The sequence below is a fragment of the Hyperolius riggenbachi genome, chromosome 4, assembly GCF_040937935.1.
Source record: "Hyperolius riggenbachi isolate aHypRig1 chromosome 4, aHypRig1.pri, whole genome shotgun sequence".
NCBI classification, from domain to species: Eukaryota; Metazoa; Chordata; class Amphibia; order Anura; family Hyperoliidae; genus Hyperolius; species Hyperolius riggenbachi.
This window is the reverse complement of record NC_090649.1, coordinates 8279809-8304175: the sequence shown is the minus strand read 5'-3', so window position 1 is coordinate 8304175 and position 24367 is coordinate 8279809. Positions and strand designations below refer to the sequence as shown.

General features: G+C 47.0%; 31 non-coding genes across 31 annotated transcripts; 15 read left to right on the top strand and 16 right to left on the bottom strand.

Annotated features, from left to right (window-relative positions):
- Nucleotides 1-307: 307 nt before the first annotated feature.
- TRNAN-GUU (transfer RNA asparagine (anticodon GUU)) lies at nt 308-381 on the top strand. Its single transcript has one exon. It is a non-coding gene; the product is annotated as a tRNA-Asn (tRNA).
- Nucleotides 382-878: 497 nt separating this feature from the next.
- TRNAG-UCC (transfer RNA glycine (anticodon UCC)) lies at nt 879-950 on the bottom strand. The gene has a single exon. It is a non-coding gene; the product is annotated as a tRNA-Gly (tRNA).
- Nucleotides 951-1943: 993 nt separating this feature from the next.
- On the top strand, nt 1944-2017 carry TRNAN-GUU (transfer RNA asparagine (anticodon GUU)). Its single transcript has one exon. It is a non-coding gene; the product is annotated as a tRNA-Asn (tRNA).
- A 1117-nt stretch (nt 2018-3134) lies between these two features.
- Nucleotides 3135-3206, bottom strand: TRNAG-UCC (transfer RNA glycine (anticodon UCC)). Its single transcript has one exon. It is a non-coding gene; the product is annotated as a tRNA-Gly (tRNA).
- A 992-nt stretch (nt 3207-4198) lies between these two features.
- Nucleotides 4199-4272, top strand: TRNAN-GUU (transfer RNA asparagine (anticodon GUU)). The gene has a single exon. It is a non-coding gene; the product is annotated as a tRNA-Asn (tRNA).
- A 497-nt stretch (nt 4273-4769) lies between these two features.
- On the bottom strand, nt 4770-4841 carry TRNAG-UCC (transfer RNA glycine (anticodon UCC)). Its single transcript has one exon. It is a non-coding gene; the product is annotated as a tRNA-Gly (tRNA).
- Nucleotides 4842-5821: 980 nt separating this feature from the next.
- TRNAN-GUU (transfer RNA asparagine (anticodon GUU)) lies at nt 5822-5895 on the top strand. The gene has a single exon. It is a non-coding gene; the product is annotated as a tRNA-Asn (tRNA).
- A 497-nt stretch (nt 5896-6392) lies between these two features.
- TRNAG-UCC (transfer RNA glycine (anticodon UCC)) lies at nt 6393-6464 on the bottom strand. Its single transcript has one exon. It is a non-coding gene; the product is annotated as a tRNA-Gly (tRNA).
- Nucleotides 6465-7450: 986 nt separating this feature from the next.
- Nucleotides 7451-7524, top strand: TRNAN-GUU (transfer RNA asparagine (anticodon GUU)). Its single transcript has one exon. It is a non-coding gene; the product is annotated as a tRNA-Asn (tRNA).
- A 497-nt stretch (nt 7525-8021) lies between these two features.
- On the bottom strand, nt 8022-8093 carry TRNAG-UCC (transfer RNA glycine (anticodon UCC)). The gene has a single exon. It is a non-coding gene; the product is annotated as a tRNA-Gly (tRNA).
- Nucleotides 8094-8882: 789 nt separating this feature from the next.
- On the bottom strand, nt 8883-8954 carry TRNAM-CAU (transfer RNA methionine (anticodon CAU)). The gene has a single exon. It is a non-coding gene; the product is annotated as a tRNA-Met (tRNA).
- A 125-nt stretch (nt 8955-9079) lies between these two features.
- TRNAN-GUU (transfer RNA asparagine (anticodon GUU)) lies at nt 9080-9153 on the top strand. Its single transcript has one exon. It is a non-coding gene; the product is annotated as a tRNA-Asn (tRNA).
- Nucleotides 9154-9650: 497 nt separating this feature from the next.
- On the bottom strand, nt 9651-9722 carry TRNAG-UCC (transfer RNA glycine (anticodon UCC)). The gene has a single exon. It is a non-coding gene; the product is annotated as a tRNA-Gly (tRNA).
- Nucleotides 9723-10706: 984 nt separating this feature from the next.
- On the top strand, nt 10707-10780 carry TRNAN-GUU (transfer RNA asparagine (anticodon GUU)). The gene has a single exon. It is a non-coding gene; the product is annotated as a tRNA-Asn (tRNA).
- A 497-nt stretch (nt 10781-11277) lies between these two features.
- Nucleotides 11278-11349, bottom strand: TRNAG-UCC (transfer RNA glycine (anticodon UCC)). Its single transcript has one exon. It is a non-coding gene; the product is annotated as a tRNA-Gly (tRNA).
- A 982-nt stretch (nt 11350-12331) lies between these two features.
- On the top strand, nt 12332-12405 carry TRNAN-GUU (transfer RNA asparagine (anticodon GUU)). Its single transcript has one exon. It is a non-coding gene; the product is annotated as a tRNA-Asn (tRNA).
- Nucleotides 12406-12902: 497 nt separating this feature from the next.
- On the bottom strand, nt 12903-12974 carry TRNAG-UCC (transfer RNA glycine (anticodon UCC)). Its single transcript has one exon. It is a non-coding gene; the product is annotated as a tRNA-Gly (tRNA).
- Nucleotides 12975-13958: 984 nt separating this feature from the next.
- TRNAN-GUU (transfer RNA asparagine (anticodon GUU)) lies at nt 13959-14032 on the top strand. Its single transcript has one exon. It is a non-coding gene; the product is annotated as a tRNA-Asn (tRNA).
- A 497-nt stretch (nt 14033-14529) lies between these two features.
- TRNAG-UCC (transfer RNA glycine (anticodon UCC)) lies at nt 14530-14601 on the bottom strand. Its single transcript has one exon. It is a non-coding gene; the product is annotated as a tRNA-Gly (tRNA).
- A 986-nt stretch (nt 14602-15587) lies between these two features.
- TRNAN-GUU (transfer RNA asparagine (anticodon GUU)) lies at nt 15588-15661 on the top strand. The gene has a single exon. It is a non-coding gene; the product is annotated as a tRNA-Asn (tRNA).
- A 497-nt stretch (nt 15662-16158) lies between these two features.
- On the bottom strand, nt 16159-16230 carry TRNAG-UCC (transfer RNA glycine (anticodon UCC)). The gene has a single exon. It is a non-coding gene; the product is annotated as a tRNA-Gly (tRNA).
- A 980-nt stretch (nt 16231-17210) lies between these two features.
- On the top strand, nt 17211-17284 carry TRNAN-GUU (transfer RNA asparagine (anticodon GUU)). Its single transcript has one exon. It is a non-coding gene; the product is annotated as a tRNA-Asn (tRNA).
- A 497-nt stretch (nt 17285-17781) lies between these two features.
- TRNAG-UCC (transfer RNA glycine (anticodon UCC)) lies at nt 17782-17853 on the bottom strand. The gene has a single exon. It is a non-coding gene; the product is annotated as a tRNA-Gly (tRNA).
- Nucleotides 17854-18837: 984 nt separating this feature from the next.
- Nucleotides 18838-18911, top strand: TRNAN-GUU (transfer RNA asparagine (anticodon GUU)). Its single transcript has one exon. It is a non-coding gene; the product is annotated as a tRNA-Asn (tRNA).
- A 497-nt stretch (nt 18912-19408) lies between these two features.
- TRNAG-UCC (transfer RNA glycine (anticodon UCC)) lies at nt 19409-19480 on the bottom strand. Its single transcript has one exon. It is a non-coding gene; the product is annotated as a tRNA-Gly (tRNA).
- A 984-nt stretch (nt 19481-20464) lies between these two features.
- Nucleotides 20465-20538, top strand: TRNAN-GUU (transfer RNA asparagine (anticodon GUU)). Its single transcript has one exon. It is a non-coding gene; the product is annotated as a tRNA-Asn (tRNA).
- A 497-nt stretch (nt 20539-21035) lies between these two features.
- TRNAG-UCC (transfer RNA glycine (anticodon UCC)) lies at nt 21036-21107 on the bottom strand. The gene has a single exon. It is a non-coding gene; the product is annotated as a tRNA-Gly (tRNA).
- A 986-nt stretch (nt 21108-22093) lies between these two features.
- Nucleotides 22094-22167, top strand: TRNAN-GUU (transfer RNA asparagine (anticodon GUU)). The gene has a single exon. It is a non-coding gene; the product is annotated as a tRNA-Asn (tRNA).
- A 497-nt stretch (nt 22168-22664) lies between these two features.
- Nucleotides 22665-22736, bottom strand: TRNAG-UCC (transfer RNA glycine (anticodon UCC)). The gene has a single exon. It is a non-coding gene; the product is annotated as a tRNA-Gly (tRNA).
- Nucleotides 22737-23716: 980 nt separating this feature from the next.
- On the top strand, nt 23717-23790 carry TRNAN-GUU (transfer RNA asparagine (anticodon GUU)). Its single transcript has one exon. It is a non-coding gene; the product is annotated as a tRNA-Asn (tRNA).
- Nucleotides 23791-24287: 497 nt separating this feature from the next.
- TRNAG-UCC (transfer RNA glycine (anticodon UCC)) lies at nt 24288-24359 on the bottom strand. Its single transcript has one exon. It is a non-coding gene; the product is annotated as a tRNA-Gly (tRNA).
- Between the last annotated feature and the right edge of the window lie 8 nt (nt 24360-24367).

The window sequence follows — 24367 nt, the reverse complement described above, 5'->3', positions numbered from 1 at the left end:
GTTACACTACTATCTATGTTACAGCAAGGCCCTAATGACACTTTCTCTTAAGGGGCTATGGCCGACAATTGGCCCATATGGTAAGCAAGGTATAAAAACCAACGTACACCTAGCAGAGGATGGTTTCGATCCATCGACCTCTGGGTTATGGGCCCAGCACGCTTCCGCTGCGCCACTCTGCTGCCATACAGTGAATGCTTCATTGTGGGAAAAAGTGGCGTTAAACTTCTTGGAGCAGACTTACTTCCTCACTCCACAAGACACACATACATCCCCATAAAATCATTTAGCAACAACTGCAGGCACAGTCTCTGTGGCGCAATCGGTTAGCGCGTTCGGCTGTTAACCGAAAGGTTGGTGGTTCAAGCCCACCCAGGGACGGCATTTCCTTTTGTGTTCAACAGTTGTCCGAAGAGAACCCCAGATAGCCATGTAGATTCATTTGAGACACGTTGGAATCTCATTCACGTTCATGAAAAGGGTGAGCAGCATCAAGTTCATGTCTTAGTGATACAACAGACATCCCTGGCAGTGTCTGTGACCAAATGAAGTTTTCTGTACCCCAGAAGCAGCAGTAAAGTATTAGCCGGGGATCGAACCCAAAGCCTGGCGACGGCTGTCAAGCCAAAGAAAGGCAGTTCAAGCCCACCCAAGGACAGGCTCGCCTTAGTGCCTTGCTAGCTATTTGTTTAGAACATTATAGAGTGTCTGCATTAAGTGTTGACCATTTAGAAAGAACTTTAAGCTGGCGTAGAGTCTGCTGCACCGCAATGGAACCTCTCCAGAGACTGAGCAGGTGCAGGATGTCCTAACTGTTCAGAGATCTTGTCTTGGTCTTGTCTTCCATGGAATTGTAGGCTGCCAAAAGCAAGCTCACATGCGTTGGCCGGGAATCGAACCCGGGTCAACTGCTTGGAAGGCAGCTATGCTCACCACTATACCACCAACGCTACATGCTGAAACTCGCCTAGCATGTACCATTGCAATATACCCAAGAGAAAAATGAGCTTGCTTATTTGCCTACTTTGCTAGATGTAAGCAGTGGGACACATGGTGATACTGCTTACAGACTTCAATTCAAGACTTCAGAAAGATCATGTGCCCCCCTGGATGATGCTGGTGCAACACACACAGCAAAGGACAGCAATTTGAAGTCTGGAAGATTCCAGGGCAAGGGTGGGAAGGATGAAAAGCTAGGTGGCCATGCAACCATTCCTGCTAACCCAAAGCTTACTTGTGCCCTACAACACATTGGCTTAAGACTTGACCAAATCCAATGCTCCAATATGGGGAAGCTTCTCTGTTTGCTGTTTTTTTTTTTTTTTTTTTTTTGTTTTTTTTTAAGTGCGGTGTCACAGTTCACCCATCTCTTCAACTACAAGAACGGCCCAGGAGTAGTCTTAGCTACCCTAATATGTACGTTACAGCAGGGCCCTTATTACACTTTCTCTTACAGGGCAATGGAAACCGTTTTGCCCATGCGATAAAGCAAGGTGCAAAAATGAATTCATGCCTAGCAGAGGATGGTTTCGATCCATCGACCTCTGGGTTATGGGCCCAGCACGCTTCCGCTGCGCCACTCTGCTTCTGTTTGTATTCAACCTTCAAGTTTAAGAAGGGTACATTAGTTGAAATAGTTACACTACTATCTATGTTACAGCAAGGCCCTAATGACACTTTCTCTTAAGGGGCTATGGCCGACAATTGGCCCATATGGTAAGCAAGGTATAAAAACCAACGTACACCTAGCAGAGGATGGTTTCGATCCATCGACCTCTGGGTTATGGGCCCAGCACGCTTCCGCTGCGCCACTCTGCTGCCATACAGTGAATGCTTCATTGTGGGAAAAAGTGGCGTTAAACTTCTTGGAGCAGACTTACTTCCTCACTCCACAAGACACACATACATCCCCATAAAATCATTTAGCAACAACTGCAGGCACAGTCTCTGTGGCGCAATCGGTTAGCGCGTTCGGCTGTTAACCGAAAGGTTGGTGGTTCAAGCCCACCCAGGGACGGCCTTTCCTTTTGTGTTCAACAGTTGTCCGAAGAGAACCCCAGATAGCCATGTAGATTCATTTGAGACACGTTGGAATCTCATTCACGTTCATGAAAAGGGTGAGCAGCATCAAGTTCATGTCTTAGTGATACAACAGACATCCCTGGCAGTGTCTGTGACCAAATGAAGTTTTCTGTACCCCAGAAGCAGCAGTAAAGTATTAGCCGGGGATCGAACCCAAAGCCTGGCGACGGCTGTCAAGCCAAAGAAAGGCAGTTCAAGCCCACCCAAGGACACCCAATTTTTTTTTTTTTTTTTTTAAGTGCGGTGTCACAGTTCACCCATCTCTTCAACTACAAGAACGGCCCAGGAGTAGTCTTAGCTACCCTAATATGTACGTTACAGCAGGGCCCTTATTACACTTTCTCTTACAGGGCAATGGAAACCGTTTTGCCCATGCGATAAAGCAAGGTGCAAAAATGAATTCATGCCTAGCAGAGGATGGTTTCGATCCATCGACCTCTGGGTTATGGGCCCAGCACGCTTCCGCTGCGCCACTCTGCTTCTGTTTGTATTCAACCTTCAAGTTTAAGAAGGGTACATTAGTTGAAATAGTTACACTACTATCACCCAGGGACGGCATTTCCTTTTGTGTTCAACAGTTGTCCGAAGAGAACCCCAGATAGCCATGTAGATTCATTTGAGACACGTTGGAATCTCATTCACGTTCATGAAAAGGGTGAGCAGCATCAAGTTCATGTCTTAGTGATACAACAGACATCCCTGGCAGTGTCTGTGACCAAATGAAGTTTTCTGTACCCCAGAAGCAGCAGTAAAGTATTAGCCGGGGATCGAACCCAAAGCCTGGCGACGGCTGTCAAGCCAAAGAAATGCAGTTCAAGCCCACCCAAGGACAGGCTCGCCTTAGTGCCTTGCTAGCTATTTGTTTAGAACATTATAGAGTGTCTGCATTAAGTGTTGACCATTTAGAAAGAACTTTAAGCTGGCGTAGAGTCTGCTGCACCGGAATGGAACCTCTCCAGAGACTGAGCAGGTGCAGGATGTCCTAACTGTTCAGAGATCTTGTCTTGGTCTTGTCTTCCATGGAATTGTAGGGTGCCAAAAGCAAGCTCACATGCGTTGGCCGGGAATCGAACCCGGGTCAACTGCTTGGAAGGCAGCTATGCTCACCACTATACCACCAACGCTACATGCTGAAACTCGCCTAGCATGTACCATTGCAATATACCCAAGAGAAAAATGAGCTTGCTTATTTGCCTACTTTGCTAGATGTAAGCAGTGGGACACATGTTGATACTGCTTACAGACTTCAATTCAAGACTTCAGAAAGATCATGTGCCCCCCTGGATGATGCTGGTGCAACACACACAGCAAAGGACAGCAATTTGAAGTCTGGAAGATTCCAGGGCAAGGGTGGGAAGGATGAAAAGCTAGGTGGCCATGCAACCATTCCTGCTAACCCAAAGCTTACTTGTGCCCTACAACACATTGGCTTAAGACTTGACCAAATCCAATGCTCCAATATGGGGAAGCTTCTCTGTTTGCTGTTTTTTTTTTTTTTTTTTTTGTTTTTTTTTTAAGTGCGGTGTCACAGTTCACCCATCTCTTCAACTACAAGAACGGCCCAGGAGTAGTCTTAGCTACCCTAATATGTACGTTACAGCAGGGCCCTTATTACACTTTCTCTTACAGGGCAATGGAAACCGTTTTGCCCATGCGATAAAGCAAGGTGCAAAAATGAATTCATGCCTAGCAGAGGATGGTTTCGATCCATCGACCTCTGGGTTATGGGCCCAGCACGCTTCCGCTGCGCCACTCTGCTTCTGTTTGTATTCAACCTTCAAGTTTAAGAAGGGTACATTAGTTGAAATAGTTACACTACTATCTATGTTACAGCAAGGCCCTAATGACACTTTCTCTTAAGGGGCTATGGCCGACAATTGGCCCATATGGTAAGCAAGGTATAAAAACCAACGTACACCTAGCAGAGGATGGTTTCGATCCATCGACCTCTGGGTTATGGGCCCAGCACGCTTCCGCTGCGCCACTCTGCTGCCATACAGTGAATGCTTCATTGTGGGAAAAAGTGGCGTTAAACTTCTTGGAGCAGACTTACTTCCTCACTCCACAAGACACACATACATCCCCATAAAATCATTTAGCAACAACTGCAGGCACAGTCTCTGTGGCGCAATCGGTTAGCGCGTTCGGCTGTTAACCGAAAGGTTGGTGGTTCAAGCCCACCCAGGGACGGCCTTTCCTTTTGTGTTCAACAGTTGTCCGAAGAGAACCCCAGATAGCCATGTACATTCATTTGAGACACGTTGGAATCTCATTCACGTTCATGAAAAGGGTGAGCAGCATCAAGTTCATGTCTTAGTGATACAACAGACATCCCTGGCAGTGTCTGTGACCAAATGAAGTTTTCTGTACCCCAGAAGCAGCAGTAAAGTATTAGCCGGGGATCGAACCCAAAGCCTGGCGACGGCTGTCAAGCCAAAGAAAGGCAGTTCAAGCCCACCCAAGGACAGGCTCGCCTTAGTGCCTTGCTAGCTATTTGTTTAGAACATTATAGAGTGTCTGCATTAAGTGTTGACCATTTAGAAAGAACTTTAAGCTGGCGTAGAGTCTGCTGCACCGGAATGGAACCTCTCCAGAGACTGAGCAGGTGCAGGATGTCCTAACTGTTCAGAGATCTTGTCTTGGTCTTGTCTTCCATGGAATTGTAGGGTGCCAAAAGCAAGCTCACATGCGTTGGCCGGGAATCGAACCCGGGTCAACTGCTTGGAAGGCAGCTATGCTCACCACTATACCACCAACGCTACATGCTGAAACTTGCCTAGCATGTACCATTGCAATACACCCAAGAGAAAAATGAGCTTGCTTATTTGCCTACTTTGCTAGATGTAAGCAGTGGGACACATGGTGATACTGCTTACAGACTTCAATTCAAGACTTCAGAAAGATCATGTGCCCCCCTGGATGATGCTGGTGCAACACACACAGCAAAGGACAGCAATTTGAAGTCTGGAAGATTCCAGGGCAAGGGTGGGAAGGATGAAAAGCTAGGTGGCCATGCAACCATTCCTGCTAACCCAAAGCTTACTTGTGCCCTACAACACATTGGCTTAAGACTTGACCAAATCCAATGCTCCAATATGGGGAAGCTTCTCTGTTTGCTGTTTTTTTTTTTTTTTTTTTAAGTGCGGTGTCACAGTTCACCCATCTCTTCAACTACAAGAACGGCACAGGAGTAGTCTTAGCTACCCTAATATGTACGTTACAGCAGGGCCCTTATTACACTTTCTCTTACAGGGCAATGGAAACCGTTTTGCCCATGCGATAAAGCAAGGTGCAAAAATGAATTCATGCCTAGCAGAGGATGGTTTCGATCCATCGACCTCTGGGTTATGGGCCCAGCACGCTTCCGCTGCGCCACTCTGCTTCTGTTTGTATTCAACCTTCAAGTTTAAGAAGGGTACATTAGTTGAAATAGTTACACTACTATCTATGTTACAGCAAGGCCCTAATGACACTTTCTCTTAAGGGGCTATGGCCGACAATTGGCCCATATGGTAAGCAAGGTATAAAAACCAACGTACACCTAGCAGAGGATGGTTTCGATCCATCGACCTCTGGGTTATGGGCCCAGCACGCTTCCGCTGCGCCACTCTGCTGCCATACAGTGAATGCTTCATTGTGGGAAAAAGTGGCGTTAAACTTCTTGGAGCAGACTTACTTCCTCACTCCACAAGACACACATACATCCCCATAAAATCATTTAGCAACAACTGCAGGCACAGTCTCTGTGGCGCAATCGGTTAGCGCGTTCGGCTGTTAACCGAAAGGTTGGTGGTTCAAGCCCACCCAGGGACGGCCTTTCCTTTTGTGTTCAACAGTTGTCCGAAGAGAACCCCAGATAGCCATGTAGATTCATTTGAGACACGTTGGAATCTCATTCACGTTCATGAAAAGGGTGAGCAGCATCAAGTTCATGTCTTAGTGATACAACAGACATCCCTGGCAGTGTCTGTGACCAAATGAAGTTTTCTGTACCCCAGAAGCAGCAGTAAAGTATTAGCCGGGGATCGAACCCAAAGCCTGGCGACGGCTGTCAAGCCAAAGAAAGGCAGTTCAAGCCCACCCAAGGACAGGCTCGCCTTAGTGCCTTGCTAGCTATTTGTTTAGAACATTATAGAGTGTCTGCATTAAGTGTTGACCATTTAGAAAGAACTTTAAGCTGGCGTAGAGTCTGCTGCACCGGAATGGAACCTCTCCAGAGACTGAGCAGGTGCAGGATGTCCTAACTGTTCAGAGATCTTGTCTTGGTCTTGTCTTCCATGGAATTGTAGGCTGCCAAAAGCAAGCTCACATGCGTTGGCCGGGAATCGAACCCGGGTCAACTGCTTGGAAGGCAGCTATGCTCACCACTATACCACCAACGCTACATGCTGAAACTCGCCTAGCATGTACCATTGCAATATACCCAAGAGAAAAATGAGCTTGCTTATTTGCCTACTTTGCTAGATGTAAGCAGTGGGACACATGGTGATACTGCTTACAGACTTCAATTCAAGACTTCAGAAAGATCATGTGCCCCCCTGGATGATGCTGGTGCAACACACACAGCAAAGGACAGCAATTTGAAGTCTGGAAGATTCCAGGGCAAGGGTGGGAAGGATGAAAAGCTAGGTGGCCATGCAACCATTCATGCTAACCCAAAGCTTACTTGTGCCCTACAACACATTGGCTTAAGACTTGACCAAATCCAATGCTCCAATATGGGGAAGCTTCTCTGTTTGCTGTTTTTTTTTTTTTTTTTTTTTTTTTAAGTGCGGTGTCACAGTTCACCCATCTCTTCAACTACAAGAACGGCCCAGGAGTAGTCTTAGCTACCCTAATATGTACGTTACAGCAGGGCCCTTATTACACTTTCTCTTACAGGGCAATGGAAACCGTTTTGCCCATGCGATAAAGCAAGGTGCAAAAATGAATTCATGCCTAGCAGAGGATGGTTTCGATCCATCGACCTCTGGGTTATGGGCCCAGCACGCTTCCGCTGCGCCACTCTGCTTCTGTTTGTATTCACCCTTCAAGTTTAAGAAGGGTACATTAGTTGAAATAGTTACACTACTATCTATGTTACAGCAAGGCCCTAATGACACTTTCTCTTAAGGGGCTATGGCCGACAATTGGCCCATATGGTAAGCAAGGTATAAAAACCAACGTACACCTAGCAGAGGATGGTTTCGATCCATCGACCTCTGGGTTATGGGCCCAGCACGCTTCCGCTGCGCCACTCTGCTGCCATACAGTGAATGCTTCATTGTGGGAAAAAGTGGCGTTAAACTTCTTGGAGCAGACTTACTTCCTCACTCCACAAGACACACATACATCCCCATAAAATCATTTAGCAACAACTGCAGGCACAGTCTCTGTGGCGCAATCGGTTAGCGCGTTCGGCTGTTAACCGAAAGGTTGGTGGTTCAAGCCCACCCAGGGACGGCCTTTCCTTTTGTGTTCAACAGTTGTCCGAAGAGAACCCCAGATAGCCATGTACATTCATTTGAGACACGTTGGAATCTCATTCACGTTCATGAAAAGGGTGAGCAGCATCAAGTTCATGTCTTAGTGATACAACAGACATCCCTGGCAGTGTCTGTGACCAAATGAAGTTTTCTGTACCCCAGAAGCAGCAGTAAAGTATTAGCCGGGGATCGAACCCAAAGCCTGGCGACGGCTGTCAAGCCAAAGAAAGGCAGTTCAAGCCCACCCAAGGACAGGCTCGCCTTAGTGCCTTGCTAGCTATTTGTTTAGAACATTATAGAGTGTCTGCATTAAGTGTTGACCATTTAGAAAGAACTTTAAGCTGGCGTAGAGTCTGCTGCACCGGAATGGAACCTCTCCAGAGACTGAGCAGGTGCAGGATGTCCTAACTGTTCAGAGATCTTGTCTTGGTCTTGTCTTCCATGGAATTGTAGGGTGCCAAAAGCAAGCTCACATGCATTGGCCGGGAATCGAACCCGGGTCAACTGCTTGGAAGGCAGCTATGCTCACCACTATACCACCAACGCTACATGCTGAAACTCGCCTAGCATGTACCATTGCAATATACCCAAGAGAAAAATGAGCTTGCTTATTTGCCTACTTTGCTAGATGTAAGCAGTGGGACACATGGTGATACTGCTTACAGACTTCAATTCAAGACTTCAGAAAGATCATGTGCCCCCCTGGATGATGCTGGTGCAACACACACAGCAAAGGACAGCAATTTGAAGTCTGGAAGATTCCAGGGCAAGGGTGGGAAGGATGAAAAGTTAGGTGGCCATGCAACCATTCATGCTAACCCAAAGCTTACTTGTGCCCTACAACACATTGGCTTAAGACTTGACCAAATCCAATGCTCCAATATGGGGAAGCTTCTCTGTTTGCTGTTTTTTTTTTTTTTTGTTTTTTTTTAAGTGCGGTGTCACAGTTCACCCATCTCTTCAACTACAAGAACGGCCCAGGAGTAGTCTTAGCTACCCTAATATGTACGTTACAGCAGGGCCCTTATTACACTTTCTCTTACAGGGCAATGGAAACCGTTTTGCCCATGCGATAAAGCAAGGTGCAAAAATGAATTCATGCCTAGCAGAGGATGGTTTCGATCCATCGACCTCTGGGTTATGGGCCCAGCACGCTTCCGCTGCGCCACTCTGCTTCTGTTTGTATTCAACCTTCAAGTTTAAGAAGGGTAAATTAGTTGAAATAGTTACACTACTATCTATGTTACAGCAAGGCCCTAATGACACTTTCTCTTAAGGGGCTATGGCCGACAATTGGCCCATATGGTAAGCAAGGTATAAAAACCAACGTACACCTAGCAGAGGATGGTTTCGATCCATCGACCTCTGGGTTATGGGCCCAGCACGCTTCCACTGCGCCACTCTGCTGCCATACAGTGAATGCTTCATTGTGGGAAAAAGTGGCGTTAAACTTCTTGGAGCAGACTTACTTCCTCACTCCACAAGACACACATACATCCCCATAAAATCATTTAGCAACAACTGCAGGCACAGTCTCTGTGGCGCAATCGGTTAGCGCGTTCGGCTGTTAACCGAAAGGTTGGTGGTTCAAGCCCACCCAGGGACGGCCTTTCCTTTTGTGTTCAGCAGTTGTCCGAAGAGAACCCCAGATAGCCATGTAGATTCATTTGAGACACGTTGGAATCTCATTCACGTTCATGAAAAGGGTGAGCAGCATCAAGTTCATGTCTTAGTGATACAACAGACATCCCTGGCAGTGTCTGTGACCAAATGAAGTTTTCTGTACCCCAGAAGCAGCAGTAAAGTATTAGCCGGGGATCGAACCCAAAGCCTGGCGACGGCTGTCAAGCCAAAGAAAGGCAGTTCAAGCCCACCCAAGGACAGGCTCGCCTTAGTGCCTTGCTAGCTATTTGTTTAGAACATTATAGAGTGTCTGCATTAAGTGTTGACCATTTAGAAAGAACTTTAAGCTGGCGTAGAGTCTGCTGCACCGGAATGGAACCTCTCCAGAGACTGAGCAGGTGCAGGATGTCCTAACTGTTCAGAGATCTTGTCTTGGTCTTGTCTTCCATGGAATTGTAGGGTGCCAAAAGCAAGCTCACATGCGTTGGCCGGGAATCGAACCCGGGTCAATTGCTTGGAAGGCAGCTATGCTCACCACTATACCACCAACGCTACATGCTGAAACTCGCCTAGCATGTACCATTGCAATATACCCAAGAGAAAAATGAGCTTGCTTATTTGCCTACTTTGCTAGATGTAAGCAGTGGGACACATGGTGATACTGCTTACAGACTTCAATTCAAGACTTCAGAAAGATCATGTGCCCCCCTGGATGATGCTGGTGCAACACACACAGCAAAGGACAGCAATTTGAAGTCTGGAAGATTCCAGGGCAAGGGTGGGAAGGATGAAAAGCTAGGTGGCCATGCAACCATTCATGCTAACCCAAAGCTTACTTGTGCCCTACAACACATTGGCTTAAGACTTGACCAAATCCAATGCTCCAATATGGGGAAGCTTCTCTGTTTGCTGTTTTTTTTTTTTTTTTTTTTTTTAAGTGCGGTGTCACAGTTCACCCATCTCTTCAACTACAAGAACGGCCCAGGAGTAGTCTTAGCTACCCTAATATGTACGTTACAGCAGGGCCCTTATTACACTTTCTCTTACAGGGCAATGGAAACCGTTTTGCCCATGCGATAAAGCAAGGTGCAAAAATGAATTCATGCCTAGCAGAGGATGGTTTCGATCCATCGACCTCTGGGTTATGGGCCCAGCACGCTTCCGCTGCGCCACTCTGCTTCTGTTTGTATTCAACCTTCAAGTTTAAGAAGGGTACATTAGTTGAAATAGTTACACTACTATCTATGTTACAGCAAGGCCCTAATGACACTTTCTCTTAAGGGGCTATGGCCGACAATTGGCCCATATGGTAAGCAAGGTATAAAAACCAACGTACACCTAGCAGAGGATGGTTTCGATCCATCGACCTCTGGGTTATGGGCCCAGCACGCTTCCGCTGCGCCACTCTGCTGCCATACAGTGAATGCTTCATTGTGGGAAAAAGTGGCGTTAAACTTCTTGGAGCAGACTTACTTCCTCACTCCACAAGACACACATACATCCCCATAAAATCATTTAGCAACAACTGCAGGCACAGTCTCTGTGGCGCAATCGGTTAGCGCGTTCGGCTGTTAACCGAAAGGTTGGTGGTTCAAGCCCACCCAGGGACGGCCTTTCCTTTTGTGTTCAACAGTTGTCCGAAGAGAACCCCAGATAGCCATGTAGATTCATTTGAGACACGTTGGAATCTCATTCACGTTCATGAAAAGGGTGAGCAGCATCAAGTTCATGTCTTAGTGATACAACAGACATCCCTGGCAGTGTCTGTGACCAAATGAAGTTTTCTGTACCCCAGAAGCAGCAGTAAAGTATTAGCCGGGGATCGAACCCAAAGCCTGGCGACGGCTGTCAAGCCAAAGAAAGGCAGTTCAAGCCCACCCAAGGACAGGCTCGCCTTAGTGCCTTGCTAGCTATTTGTTTAGAACATTATAGAGTGTCTGCATTAAGTGTTGACCATTTAGAAAGAACTTTAAGCTGGCGTAGAGTCTGCTGCACCGCAATGGAACCTCTCCAGAGACTGAGCAGGTGCAGGATGTCCTAACTGTTCAGAGATCTTGTCTTGGTCTTGTCTTCCATGGAATTGTAGGGTGCCAAAAGCAAGCTCACATGCGTTGGCCGGGAATCGAACCCGGGTCAACTGCTTGGAAGGCAGCTATGCTCACCACTATACCACCAACGCTACATGCTGAAACTCGCCTAGCATGTACCATTGCAATACACCCAAGAGAAAAATGAGCTTGCTTATTTGCCTACTTTGCTAGATGTAAGCAGTGGGACACATGGTGATACTGCTTACAGACTTCAATTCAAGACTTCAGAAAGATCATGTGCCCCCCTGGATGATGCTGGTGCAACACACACAGCAAAGGACAGCAATTTGAAGTCTGGAAGATTCCAGGGCAAGGGTGGGAAGGATGAAAAGCTAGGTGGCCATGCAACCATTCATGCTAACCCAAAGCTTACTTGTGCCCTACAACACATTGGCTTAAGACTTGACCAAATCCAATGCTCCAATATGGGGAAGCTTCTCTGTTTGCTGTTTTTTTTTTTTTTTTTTTTTAAGTGCGGTGTCACAGTTCACCCATCTCTTCAACTACAAGAACGGCCCAGGAGTAGTCTTAGCTACCCTAATATGTACGTTACAGCAGGGCCCTTATTACACTTTCTCTTACAGGGCAATGGAAACCGTTTTGCCCATGCGATAAAGCAAGGTGCAAAAATGAATTCATGCCTAGCAGAGGATGGTTTCGATCCATCGACCTCTGGGTTATGGGCCCAGCACGCTTCCGCTGCGCCACTCTGCTTCTGTTTGTATTCAACGTTCAAGTTTAAGAAGGGTACATTAGTTGAAATAGTTACACTACTATCTATGTTACAGCAAGGCCCTAATGACACTTTCTCTTAAGGGGCTATGGCCGACAATTGGCCCATATGGTAAGCAAGGTATAAAAACCAACGTACACCTAGCAGAGGATGGTTTCGATCCATCGACCTCTGGGTTATGGGCCCAGCACGCTTCCGCTGCGCCACTCTGCTGCCATACAGTGAATGCTTCATTGTGGGAAAAAGTGGCGTTAAACTTCTTGGAGCAGACTTACTTCCTCACTCCACAAGACACACATACATCCCCATAAAATCATTTAGCAACAACTGCAGGCACAGTCTCTGTGGCGCAATCGGTTAGCGCGTTCGGCTGTTAACCGAAAGGTTGGTGGTTCAAGCCCACCCAGGGACGGCCTTTCCTTTTGTGTTCAACAGTTGTCCGAAGAGAACCCCAGATAGCCATGTAGATTCATTTGAGACACGTTGGAATCTCATTCACGTTCATGAAAAGGGTGAGCAGCATCAAGTTCATGTCTTAGTGATACAACAGACATCCCTGGCAGTGTCTGTGACCAAATGAAGTTTTCTGTACCCCAGAAGCAGCAGTAAAGTATTAGCCGGGGATCGAACCCAAAGCCTGGCGACGGCTGTCAAGCCAAAGAAAGGCAGTTCAAGCCCACCCAAGGACAGGCTCGCCTTAGTGCCTTGCTAGCTATTTGTTTAGAACATTATAGAGTGTCTGCATTAAGTGTTGACCATTTAGAAAGAACTTTAAGCTGGCGTAGAGTCTGCTGCACCGGAATGGAACCTCTCCAGAGACTGAGCAGGTGCAGGATGTCCTAACTGTTCAGAGATCTTGTCTTGGTCTTGTCTTCCATGGAATTGTAGGGTGCCAAAAGCAAGCTCACATGCGTTGGCCGGGAATCGAACCCGGGTCAACTGCTTGGAAGGCAGCTATGCTCACCACTATACCACCAACGCTACATGCTGAAACTCGCCTAGCATGTACCATTGCAATACACCCAAGAGAAAAATGAGCTTGCTTATTTGCCTACTTTGCTAGATGTAAGCAGTGGGACACATGGTGATACTGCTTACAGACTTCAATTCAAGACTTCAGAAAGATCATGTGCCCCCCTGGATGATGCTGGTGCAACACACACAGCAAAGGACAGCAATTTGAAGTCTGGAAGATTCCAGGGCAAGGGTGGGAAGGATGAAAAGCTAGGTGGCCATGCAACCATTCATGCTAACCCAAAGCTTACTTGTGCCCTACAACACATTGGCTTAAGACTTGACCAAATCCAATGCTCCAATATGGGGAAGCTTCTCTGTTTGCTGTTTTTTTTTTTTTTTTTTTTTTTAAGTGCGGTGTCACAGTTCACCCATCTCTTCAACTACAAGAACGGCCCAGGAGTAGTCTTAGCTACCCTAATATGTACGTTACAGCAGGGCCCTTATTACACTTTCTCTTACAGGGCAATGGAAACCGTTTTGCCCATGCGATAAAGCAAGGTGCAAAAATGAATTCATGCCTAGCAGAGGATGGTTTCGATCCATCGACCTCTGGGTTATGGGCCCAGCACGCTTCCGCTGCGCCACTCTGCTTCTGTTTGTATTCAACCTTCAAGTTTAAGAAGGGTACATTAGTTGAAATAGTTACACTACTATCTATGTTACAGCAAGGCCCTAATGACACTTTCTCTTAAGGGGCTATGGCCGACAATTGGCCCATATGGTAAGCAAGGTATAAAAACAAACGTACACCTAGCAGAGGATGGTTTCGATCCATCGACCTCTGGGTTATGGGCCCAGCACGCTTCCGCTGCGCCACTCTGCTGCCATACAGTGAATGCTTCATTGTGGGAAAAAGTGGCGTTAAACTTCTTGGAGCAGACTTACTTCCTCACTCCACAAGACACACATACATCCCCATAAAATCATTTAGCAACAACTGCAGGCACAGTCTCTGTGGCGCAATCGGTTAGCGCGTTCGGCTGTTAACCGAAAGGTTGGTGGTTCAAGCCCACCCAGGGACGGCCTTTCCTTTTGTGTTCAACAGTTGTCCGAAGAGAACCCCAGATAGCCATGTAGATTCATTTGAGACACGTTGGAATCTCATTCACGTTCATGAAAAGGGTGAGCAGCATCAAGTTCATGTCTTAGTGATACAACAGACATCCCTGGCAGTGTCTGTGACCAAATGAAGTTTTCTGTACCCCAGAAGCAGCAGTAAAGTATTAGCCGGGGATCGAACCCAAAGCCTGGCGACGGCTGTCAAGCCAAAGAAAGGCAGTTCAAGCCCACCCAAGGACAGGCTCGCCTTAGTGCCTTGCTAGCTATTTGTTTAGAACATTATAGAGTGTCTGCATTAAGTGTTGACCATTTAGAAAGAACTTTAAGCTGGCGTAGAGTCTGCTGCACCGGAATGGAACCTCTCCAGAGACTGAGCAGGTGCAGGATGTCCTAACTGTTCAGAGATCTTGTCTTGGTCTTGTCTTCCATGGAATTGTAGGGTGCCAAAAGCAAGCTCACATGCGTTGGCCGGGAATCGAACCCGGGTCAACTGCTTGGAAGGCAGCTATGCTCACCACTATACCACCAACGCTACATGCTGAAACTCGCCTAGCATGTACCATTGCAATACACCCAAGAGAAAAATGAGCTTGCTTATTTGCCTACTTTGCTAGATGTAAGCAGTGGGACACATGGTGATACTGCTTACAGACTTCAATTCAAGACTTCAGAAAGATCATGTGCCCCCCTGGATGATGCTGGTGCAACACACACAGCAAAGGACAGCAATTTGAAGTCTGGAAGATTCCAGGGCAAGGGTGGGAAGGATGAAAAGCTAGGTGGCCATGCAACCATTCATGCTAACCCAAAGCTTACTTGTGCCCTACAACACATTGGCTTAAGACTTGACCAAATCCAATGCTCCAATATGGGGAAGCTTCTCTGTTTGCTGTTTTTTTTTTTTTTTTTTTTTTTTTAAGTGCGGTGTCACAGTTCACCCATCTCTTCAACTACAAGAACGGCCCAGGAGTAGTCTTAGCTACCCTAATATGTACGTTACAGCAGGGCCCTTATTACACTTTCTCTTACAGGGCAATGTAAACCGTTTTGCCCATGCGATAAAGCAAGGTGCAAAAATGAATTCATGCCTAGCAGAGGATGGTTTCGATCCATCGACCTCTGGGTTATGGGCCCAGCACGCTTCCGCTGCGCCACTCTGCTTCTGTTTGTATTCAACCTTCAAGTTTAAGAAGGGTACATTAGTTGAAATAGTTACACTACTATCTATGTTACAGCAAGGCCCTAATGACACTTTCTCTTAAGGGGCTATGGCCGACAATTGGCCCATATGGTAAGCAAGGTATAAAAACCAACGTACACCTAGCAGAGGATGGTTTCGATCCATCGACCTCTGGGTTATGGGCCCAGCACGCTTCCGCTGCGCCACTCTGCTGCCATACAGTGAATGCTTCATTGTGGGAAAAAGTGGCGTTAAACTTCTTGGAGCAGACTTACTTCCTCACTCCACAAGACACACATACATCCCCATAAAATCATTTAGCAACAACTGCAGGCACAGTCTCTGTGGCGCAATCGGTTAGCGCGTTCGGCTGTTAACCGAAAGGTTGGTGGTTCAAGCCCACCCAGGGACGGCCTTTCCTTTTGTGTTCAACAGTTGTCCGAAGAGAACCCCAGATAGCCATGTAGATTCATTTGAGACACGTTGGAATCTCATTCACGTTCATGAAAAGGGTGAGCAGCATCAAGTTCATGTCTTAGTGATACAACAGACATCCCTGGCAGTGTCTGTGACCAAATGAAGTTTTCTGTACCCCAGAAGCAGCAGTAAAGTATTAGCCGGGGATCGAACCCAAAGCCTGGCGACGGCTGTCAAGCCAAAGAAAGGCAGTTCAAGCCCACCCAAGGACAGGCTCGCCTTAGTGCCTTGCTAGCTATTTGTTTAGAACATTATAGAGTGTCTGCATTAAGTGTTGACCATTTAGAAAGAACTTTAAGCTGGCGTAGAGTCTGCTGCACCGGAATGGAACCTCTCCAGAGACTGAGCAGGTGCAGGATGTCCTAACTGTTCAGAGATCTTGTCTTGGTCTTGTCTTCCATGGAATTGTAGGGTGCCAAAAGCAAGCTCACATGCGTTGGCCGGGAATCGAACCCGGGTCAACTGCTTGGAAGGCAGCTATGCTCACCACTATACCACCAACGCTACATGCTGAAACTCGCCTAGCATGTACCATTGCAATACACCCAAGAGAAAAATGAGCTTGCTTATTTGCCTACTTTGCTAGATGTAAGCAGTGGGACACATGGTGATACTGCTTACAGACTTCAATTCAAGACTTCAGAAAGATCATGTGCCCCCCTGGATGATGCTGGTGCAACACACACAGCAAAGGACAGCAATTTGAAGTCTGGAAGATTCCAGGGCAAGGGTGGGAAGGAAGAAAAGCTAGGTGGCCATGCAACCATTCATGCTAACCCAAAGCTTACTTGTGCCCTACAACACATTGGCTTAAGACTTGACCAAATCCAATGCTCCAATATGGGGAAGCTTCTCTGTTTGCTGTTTTTTTTTTTTTTTTTTTAAGTGCGGTGTCACAGTTCACCCATCTCTTCAACTACAAGAACGGCCCAGGAGTAGTCTTAGCTACCCTAATATGTACGTTACAGCAGGGCCCTTATTACACTTTCTCTTACAGGGCAATGGAAACCGTTTTGCCCATGCGATAAAGCAAGGTGCAAAAATGAATTCATGCCTAGCAGAGGATGGTTTCGATCCATCGACCTCTGGGTTATGGGCCCAGCACGCTTCCGCTGCGCCACTCTGCTTCTGTTTGTATTCAACCTTCAAGTTTAAGAAGGGTACATTAGTTGAAATAGTTACACTACTATCTATGTTACAGCAAGGCCCTAATGACACTTTCTCTTAAGGGGCTATGGCCGACAATTGGCCCATATGGTAAGCAAGGTATAAAAACCACCGTACACCTAGCAGAGGATGGTTTCGATCCATCGACCTCTGGGTTATGGGCCCAGCACGCTTCCGCTGCGCCACTCTGCTGCCATACAGTGAATGCTTCATTGTGGGAAAAAGTGGCGTTAAACTTCTTGGAGCAGACTTACTTCCTCACTCCACAAGACACACATACATCCCCATAAAATCATTTAGCAACAACTGCAGGCACAGTCTCTGTGGCGCAATCGGTTAGCGCGTTCGGCTGTTAACCGAAAGGTTGGTGGTTCAAGCCCACCCAGGGACGGCCTTTCCTTTTGTGTTCAACAGTTGTCCGAAGAGAACCCCAGATAGCCATGTAGATTCATTTGAGACACGTTGGAATCTCATTCACGTTCATGAAAAGGGTGAGCAGCATCAAGTTCATGTCTTAGTGATACAACAGACATCCCTGGCAGTGTCTGTGACCAAATGAAGTTTTCTGTACCCCAGAAGCAGCAGTAAAGTATTAGCCGGGGATCGAACCCAAAGCCTGGCGACGGCTGTCAAGCCAAAGAAAGGCAGTTCAAGCCCACCCAAGGACAGGCTCGCCTTAGTGCCTTGCTAGCTATTTGTTTAGAACATTATAGAGTGTCTGCATTAAGTGTTGACCATTTAGAAAGAACTTTAAGCTGGCGTAGAGTCTGCTGCACCGGAATGGAACCTCTCCAGAGACTGAGCAGGTGCAGGATGTCCTAACTGTTCAGAGATCTTGTCTTGGTCTTGTCTTCCATGGAATTGTAGGGTGCCAAAAGCAAGCTCACATGCGTTGGCCGGGAATCGAACCCGGGTCAACTGCTTGGAAGGCAGCTATGCTCACCACTATACCACCAACGCTACATGCTGAAACTCGCCTAGCATGTACCATTGCAATACACCCAAGAGAAAAATGAGCTTGCTTATTTGCCTACTTTGCTAGATGTAAGCAGTGGGACACATGGTGATACTGCTTACAGACTTCAATTCAAGACTTCAGAAAGATCATGTGCCCCCCTGGATGATGCTGGTGCAACACACACAGCAAAGGACAGCAATTTGAAGTCTGGAAGATTCCAGGGCAAGGGTGGGAAGGATGAAAAGCTAGGTGGCCATGCAACCATTCATGCTAACCCAAAGCTTACTTGTGCCCTACAACACATTGGCTTAAGACTTGACCAAATCCAATGCTCCAATATGGGGAAGCTTCTCTGTTTGCTGTTTTTTTTTTTTTTTTTTTTTTTAAGTGCGGTGTCACAGTTCACCCATCTCTTCAACTACAAGAACGGCCCAGGAGTAGTCTTAGCTACCCTAATATGTACGTTACAGCAGGGCCCTTATTACACTTTCTCTTACAGGGCAATGGAAACCGTTTTGCCCATGCGATAAAGCAAGGTGCAAAAATGAATTCATGCCTAGCAGAGGATGGTTTCGATCCATCGACCTCTGGGTTATGGGCCCAGCACGCTTCCGCTGCGCCACTCTGCTTCTGTTTGTATTCAACCTTCAAGTTTAAGAAGGGTACATTAGTTGAAATAGTTACACTACTATCTATGTTACAGCAAGGCCCTAATGACACTTTCTCTTAAGGGGCTATGGCCGACAATTGGCCCATATGGTAAGCAAGGTATAAAAACCAACGTACACCTAGCAGAGGATGGTTTCGATCCATCGACCTCTGGGTTATGGGCCCAGCACGCTTCCGCTGCGCCACTCTGCTGCCATACAGTGAATGCTTCATTGTGGGAAAAAGTGGCGTTAAACTTCTTGGAGCAGACTTACTTCCTCACTCCACAAGACACACATACATCCCCATAAAATCATTTAGCAACAACTGCAGGCACAGTCTCTGTGGCGCAATCGGTTAGCGCGTTCGGCTGTTAACCGAAAGGTTGGTGGTTCAAGCCCACCCAGGGACGGCCTTTCCTTTTGTGTTCAACAGTTGTCCGAAGAGAACCCCAGATAGCCATGTAGATTCATTTGAGACACGTTGGAATCTCATTCACGTTCATGAAAAGGGTGAGCAGCATCAAGTTCATGTCTTAGTGATACAACAGACATCCCTGGCAGTGTCTGTGACCAAATGAAGTTTTCTGTACCCCAGAAGCAGCAGTAAAGTATTAGCCGGGGATCGAACCCAAAGCCTGGCGACGGCTGTCAAGCCAAAGAAAGGCAGTTCAAGCCCACCCAAGGACAGGCTCGCCTTAGTGCCTTGCTAGCTATTTGTTTAGAACATTATAGAGTGTCTGCATTAAGTGTTGACCATTTAGAAAGAACTTTAAGCTGGCGTAGAGTCTGCTGCACCGGAATGGAACCTCTCCAGAGACTGAGCAGGTGCAGGATGTCCTAACTGTTCAGAGATCTTGTCTTGGTCTTGTCTTCCATGGAATTGTAGGGTGCCAAAAGCAAGCTCACATGCGTTGGCCGGGAATCGAACCCGGGTCAACTGCTTGGAAGGCAGCTATGCTCACCACTATACCACCAACGCTACATGCTGAAACTCGCCTAGCATGTACCATTGCAATACACCCAAGAGAAAAATGAGCTTGCTTATTTGCCTACTTTGCTAGATGTAAGCAGTGGGACACATGGTGATACTGCTTACAGACTTCAATTCAAGACTTCAGAAAGATCATGTGCCCCCCTGGATGATGCTGGTGCAACACACACAGCAAAGGACAGCAATTTGAAGTCTGGAAGATTCCAGGGCAAGGGTGGGAAGGATGAAAAGCTAGGTGGCCATGCAACCATTCATGCTAACCCAAAGCTTACTTGTGCCCTACAACACATTGGCTTAAGACTTGACCAAATCCAATGCTCCAATATGGGGAAGCTTCTCTGTTTGCTGTTTTTTTTTTTTTTTTTTTTTTTAAGTGCGGTGTCACAGTTCACCCATCTCTTCAACTACAAGAACGGCCCAGGAGTAGTCTTAGCTACCCTAATATGTACGTTACAGCAGGGCCCTTATTACACTTTCTCTTACAGGGCAATGGAAACCGTTTTGCCCATGCGATAAAGCAAGGTGCAAAAATGAATTCATGCCTAGCAGAGGATGGTTTCGATCCATCGACCTCTGGGTTATGGGCCCAGCACGCTTCCGCTGCGCCACTCTGCTTCTGTTTGTATTCAACCTTCAAGTTTAAGAAGGGTACATTAGTTGAAATAGTTACACTACTATCTATGTTACAGCAAGGCCCTAATGACACTTTCTCTTAAGGGGCTATGGCCGACAATTGGCCCATATGGTAAGCAAGGTATAAAAACAAACGTACACCTAGCAGAGGATGGTTTCGATCCATCGACCTCTGGGTTATGGGCCCAGCACGCTTCCGCTGCGCCACTCTGCTGCCATACAGTGAATGCTTCATTGTGGGAAAAAGTGGCGTTAAACTTCTTGGAGCAGACTTACTTCCTCACTCCACAAGACACACATACATCCCCATAAAATCATTTAGCAACAACTGCAGGCACAGTCTCTGTGGCGCAATCGGTTAGCGCGTTCGGCTGTTAACCGAAAGGTTGGTGGTTCAAGCCCACCCAGGGACGGCCTTTCCTTTTGTGTTCAACAGTTGTCCGAAGAGAACCCCAGATAGCCATGTAGATTCATTTGAGACACGTTGGAATCTCATTCACGTTCATGAAAAGGGTGAGCAGCATCAAGTTCATGTCTTAGTGATACAACAGACATCCCTGGCAGTGTCTGTGACCAAATGAAGTTTTCTGTACCCCAGAAGCAGCAGTAAAGTATTAGCCGGGGATCGAACCCAAAGCCTGGCGACGGCTGTCAAGCCAAAGAAAGGCAGTTCAAGCCCACCCAAGGACAGGCTCGCCTTAGTGCCTTGCTAGCTATTTGTTTAGAACATTATAGAGTGTCTGCATTAAGTGTTGACCATTTAGAAAGAACTTTAAGCTGGCGTAGAGTCTGCTGCACCGGAATGGAACCTCTCCAGAGACTGAGCAGGTGCAGGATGTCCTAACTGTTCAGAGATCTTGTCTTGGTCTTGTCTTCCATGGAATTGTAGGGTGCCAAAAGCAAGCTCACATGCGTTGGCCGGGAATCGAACCCGGGTCAACTGCTTGGAAGGCAGCTATGCTCACCACTATACCACCAACGCTACATGCTGAAACTCGCCTAGCATGTACCATTGCAATACACCCAAGAGAAAAATGAGCTTGCTTATTTGCCTACTTTGCTAGATGTAAGCAGTGGGACACATGGTGATACTGCTTACAGACTTCAATTCAAGACTTCAGAAAGATCATGTGCCCCCCTGGATGATGCTGGTGCAACACACACAGCAAAGGACAGCAATTTGAAGTCTGGAAGATTCCAGGGCAAGGGTGGGAAGGATGAAAAGCTAGGTGGCCATGCAACCATTCATGCTAACCCAAAGCTTACTTGTGCCCTACAACACATTGGCTTAAGACTTGACCAAATCCAATGCTCCAATATGGGGAAGCTTCTCTGTTTGCTGTTTTTTTTTTTTTTTTTTTTTTTTTAAGTGCGGTGTCACAGTTCACCCATCTCTTCAACTACAAGAACGGCCCAGGAGTAGTCTTAGCTACCCTAATATGTACGTTACAGCAGGGCCCTTATTACACTTTCTCTTACAGGGCAATGTAAACCGTTTTGCCCATGCGATAAAGCAAGGTGCAAAAATGAATTCATGCCTAGCAGAGGATGGTTTCGATCCATCGACCTCTGGGTTATGGGCCCAGCACGCTTCCGCTGCGCCACTCTGCTTCTGTTTGTATTCAACCTTCAAGTTTAAGAAGGGTACATTAGTTGAAATAGTTACACTACTATCTATGTTACAGCAAGGCCCTAATGACACTTTCTCTTAAGGGGCTATGGCCGACAATTGGCCCATATGGTAAGCAAGGTATAAAAACCAACGTACACCTAGCAGAGGATGGTTTCGATCCATCGACCTCTGGGTTATGGGCCCAGCACGCTTCCGCTGCGCCACTCTGCTGCCATACAGTGAATGCTTCATTGTGGGAAAAAGTGGCGTTAAACTTCTTGGAGCAGACTTACTTCCTCACTCCACAAGACACACATACATCCCCATAAAATCATTTAGCAACAACTGCAGGCACAGTCTCTGTGGCGCAATCGGTTAGCGCGTTCGGCTGTTAACCGAAAGGTTGGTGGTTCAAGCCCACCCAGGGACGGCCTTTCCTTTTGTGTTCAACAGTTGTCCGAAGAGAACCCCAGATAGCCATGTAGATTCATTTGAGACACGTTGGAATCTCATTCACGTTCATGAAAAGGGTGAGCAGCATCAAGTTCATGTCTTAGTGATACAACAGACATCCCTGGCAGTGTCTGTGACCAAATGAAGTTTTCTGTACCCCAGAAGCAGCAGTAAAGTATTAGCCGGGGATCGAACCCAAAGCCTGGCGACGGCTGTCAAGCCAAAGAAAGGCAGTTCAAGCCCACCCAAGGACAGGCTCGCCTTAGTGCCTTGCTAGCTATTTGTTTAGAACATTATAGAGTGTCTGCATTAAGTGTTGACCATTTAGAAAGAACTTTAAGCTGGCGTAGAGTCTGCTGCACCGGAATGGAACCTCTCCAGAGACTGAGCAGGTGCAGGATGTCCTAACTGTTCAGAGATCTTGTCTTGGTCTTGTCTTCCATGGAATTGTAGGGTGCCAAAAGCAAGCTCACATGCGTTGGCCGGGAATCGAACCCGGGTCAACTGCTTGGAAGGCAGCTATGCTCACCACTATACCACCAACGCTACATGCTGAAACTCGCCTAGCATGTACCATTGCAATACACCCAAGAGAAAAATGAGCTTGCTTATTTGCCTACTTTGCTAGATGTAAGCAGTGGGACACATGGTGATACTGCTTACAGACTTCAATTCAAGACTTCAGAAAGATCATGTGCCCCCCTGGATGATGCTGGTGCAACACACACAGCAAAGGACAGCAATTTGAAGTCTGGAAGATTCCAGGGCAAGGGTGGGAAGGAAGAAAAGCTAGGTGGCCATGCAACCATTCATGCTAACCCAAAGCTTACTTGTGCCCTACAACACATTGGCTTAAGACTTGACCAAATCCAATGCTCCAATATGGGGAAGCTTCTCTGTTTGCTGTTTTTTTTTTTTTTTTTTTAAGTGCGGTGTCACAGTTCACCCATCTCTTCAACTACAAGAACGGCCCAGGAGTAGTCTTAGCTACCCTAATATGTACGTTACAGCAGGGCCCTTATTACACTTTCTCTTACAGGGCAATGGAAACCGTTTTGCCCATGCGATAAAGCAAGGTGCAAAAATGAATTCATGCCTAGCAGAGGATGGTTTCGATCCATCGACCTCTGGGTTATGGGCCCAGCACGCTTCCGCTGCGCCACTCTGCTTCTGTTTGTATTCAACCTTCAAGTTTAAGAAGGGTACATTAGTTGAAATAGTTACACTACTATCTATGTTACAGCAAGGCCCTAATGACACTTTCTCTTAAGGGGCTATGGCCGACAATTGGCCCATATGGTAAGCAAGGTATAAAAACCACCGTACACCTAGCAGAGGATGGTTTCGATCCATCGACCTCTGGGTTATGGGCCCAGCACGCTTCCGCTGCGCCACTCTGCTGCCATACAGTGAATGCTTCATTGTGGGAAAAAGTGGCGTTAAACTTCTTGGAGCAGACTTACTTCCTCACTCCACAAGACACACATACATCCCCATAAAATCATTTAGCAACAACTGCAGGCACAGTCTCTGTGGCGCAATCGGTTAGCGCGTTCGGCTGTTAACCGAAAGGTTGGTGGTTCAAGCCCACCCAGGGACGGCCTTTCCTTTTGTGTTCAACAGTTGTCCGAAGAGAACCCCAGATAGCCATGTAGATTCATTTGAGACACGTTGGAATCTCATTCACGTTCATGAAAAGGGTGAGCAGCATCAAGTTCATGTCTTAGTGATACAACAGACATCCCTGGCAGTGTCTGTGACCAAATGAAGTTTTCTGTACCCCAGAAGCAGCAGTAAAGTATTAGCCGGGGATCGAACCCAAAGCCTGGCGACGGCTGTCAAGCCAAAGAAAGGCAGTTCAAGCCCACCCAAGGACAGGCTCGCCTTAGTGCCTTGCTAGCTATTTGTTTAGAACATTATAGAGTGTCTGCATTAAGTGTTGACCATTTAGAAAGAACTTTAAGCTGGCGTAGAGTCTGCTGCACCGGAATGGAACCTCTCCAGAGACTGAGCAGGTGCAGGATGTCCTAACTGTTCAGAGATCTTGTCTTGGTCTTGTCTTCCATGGAATTGTAGGGTGCCAAAAGCAAGCTCACATGCGTTGGCCGGGAATCGAACCCGGGTCAACTGCTTGGAAGGCAGCTATGCTCACCACTATACCACCAACGCTACATGCT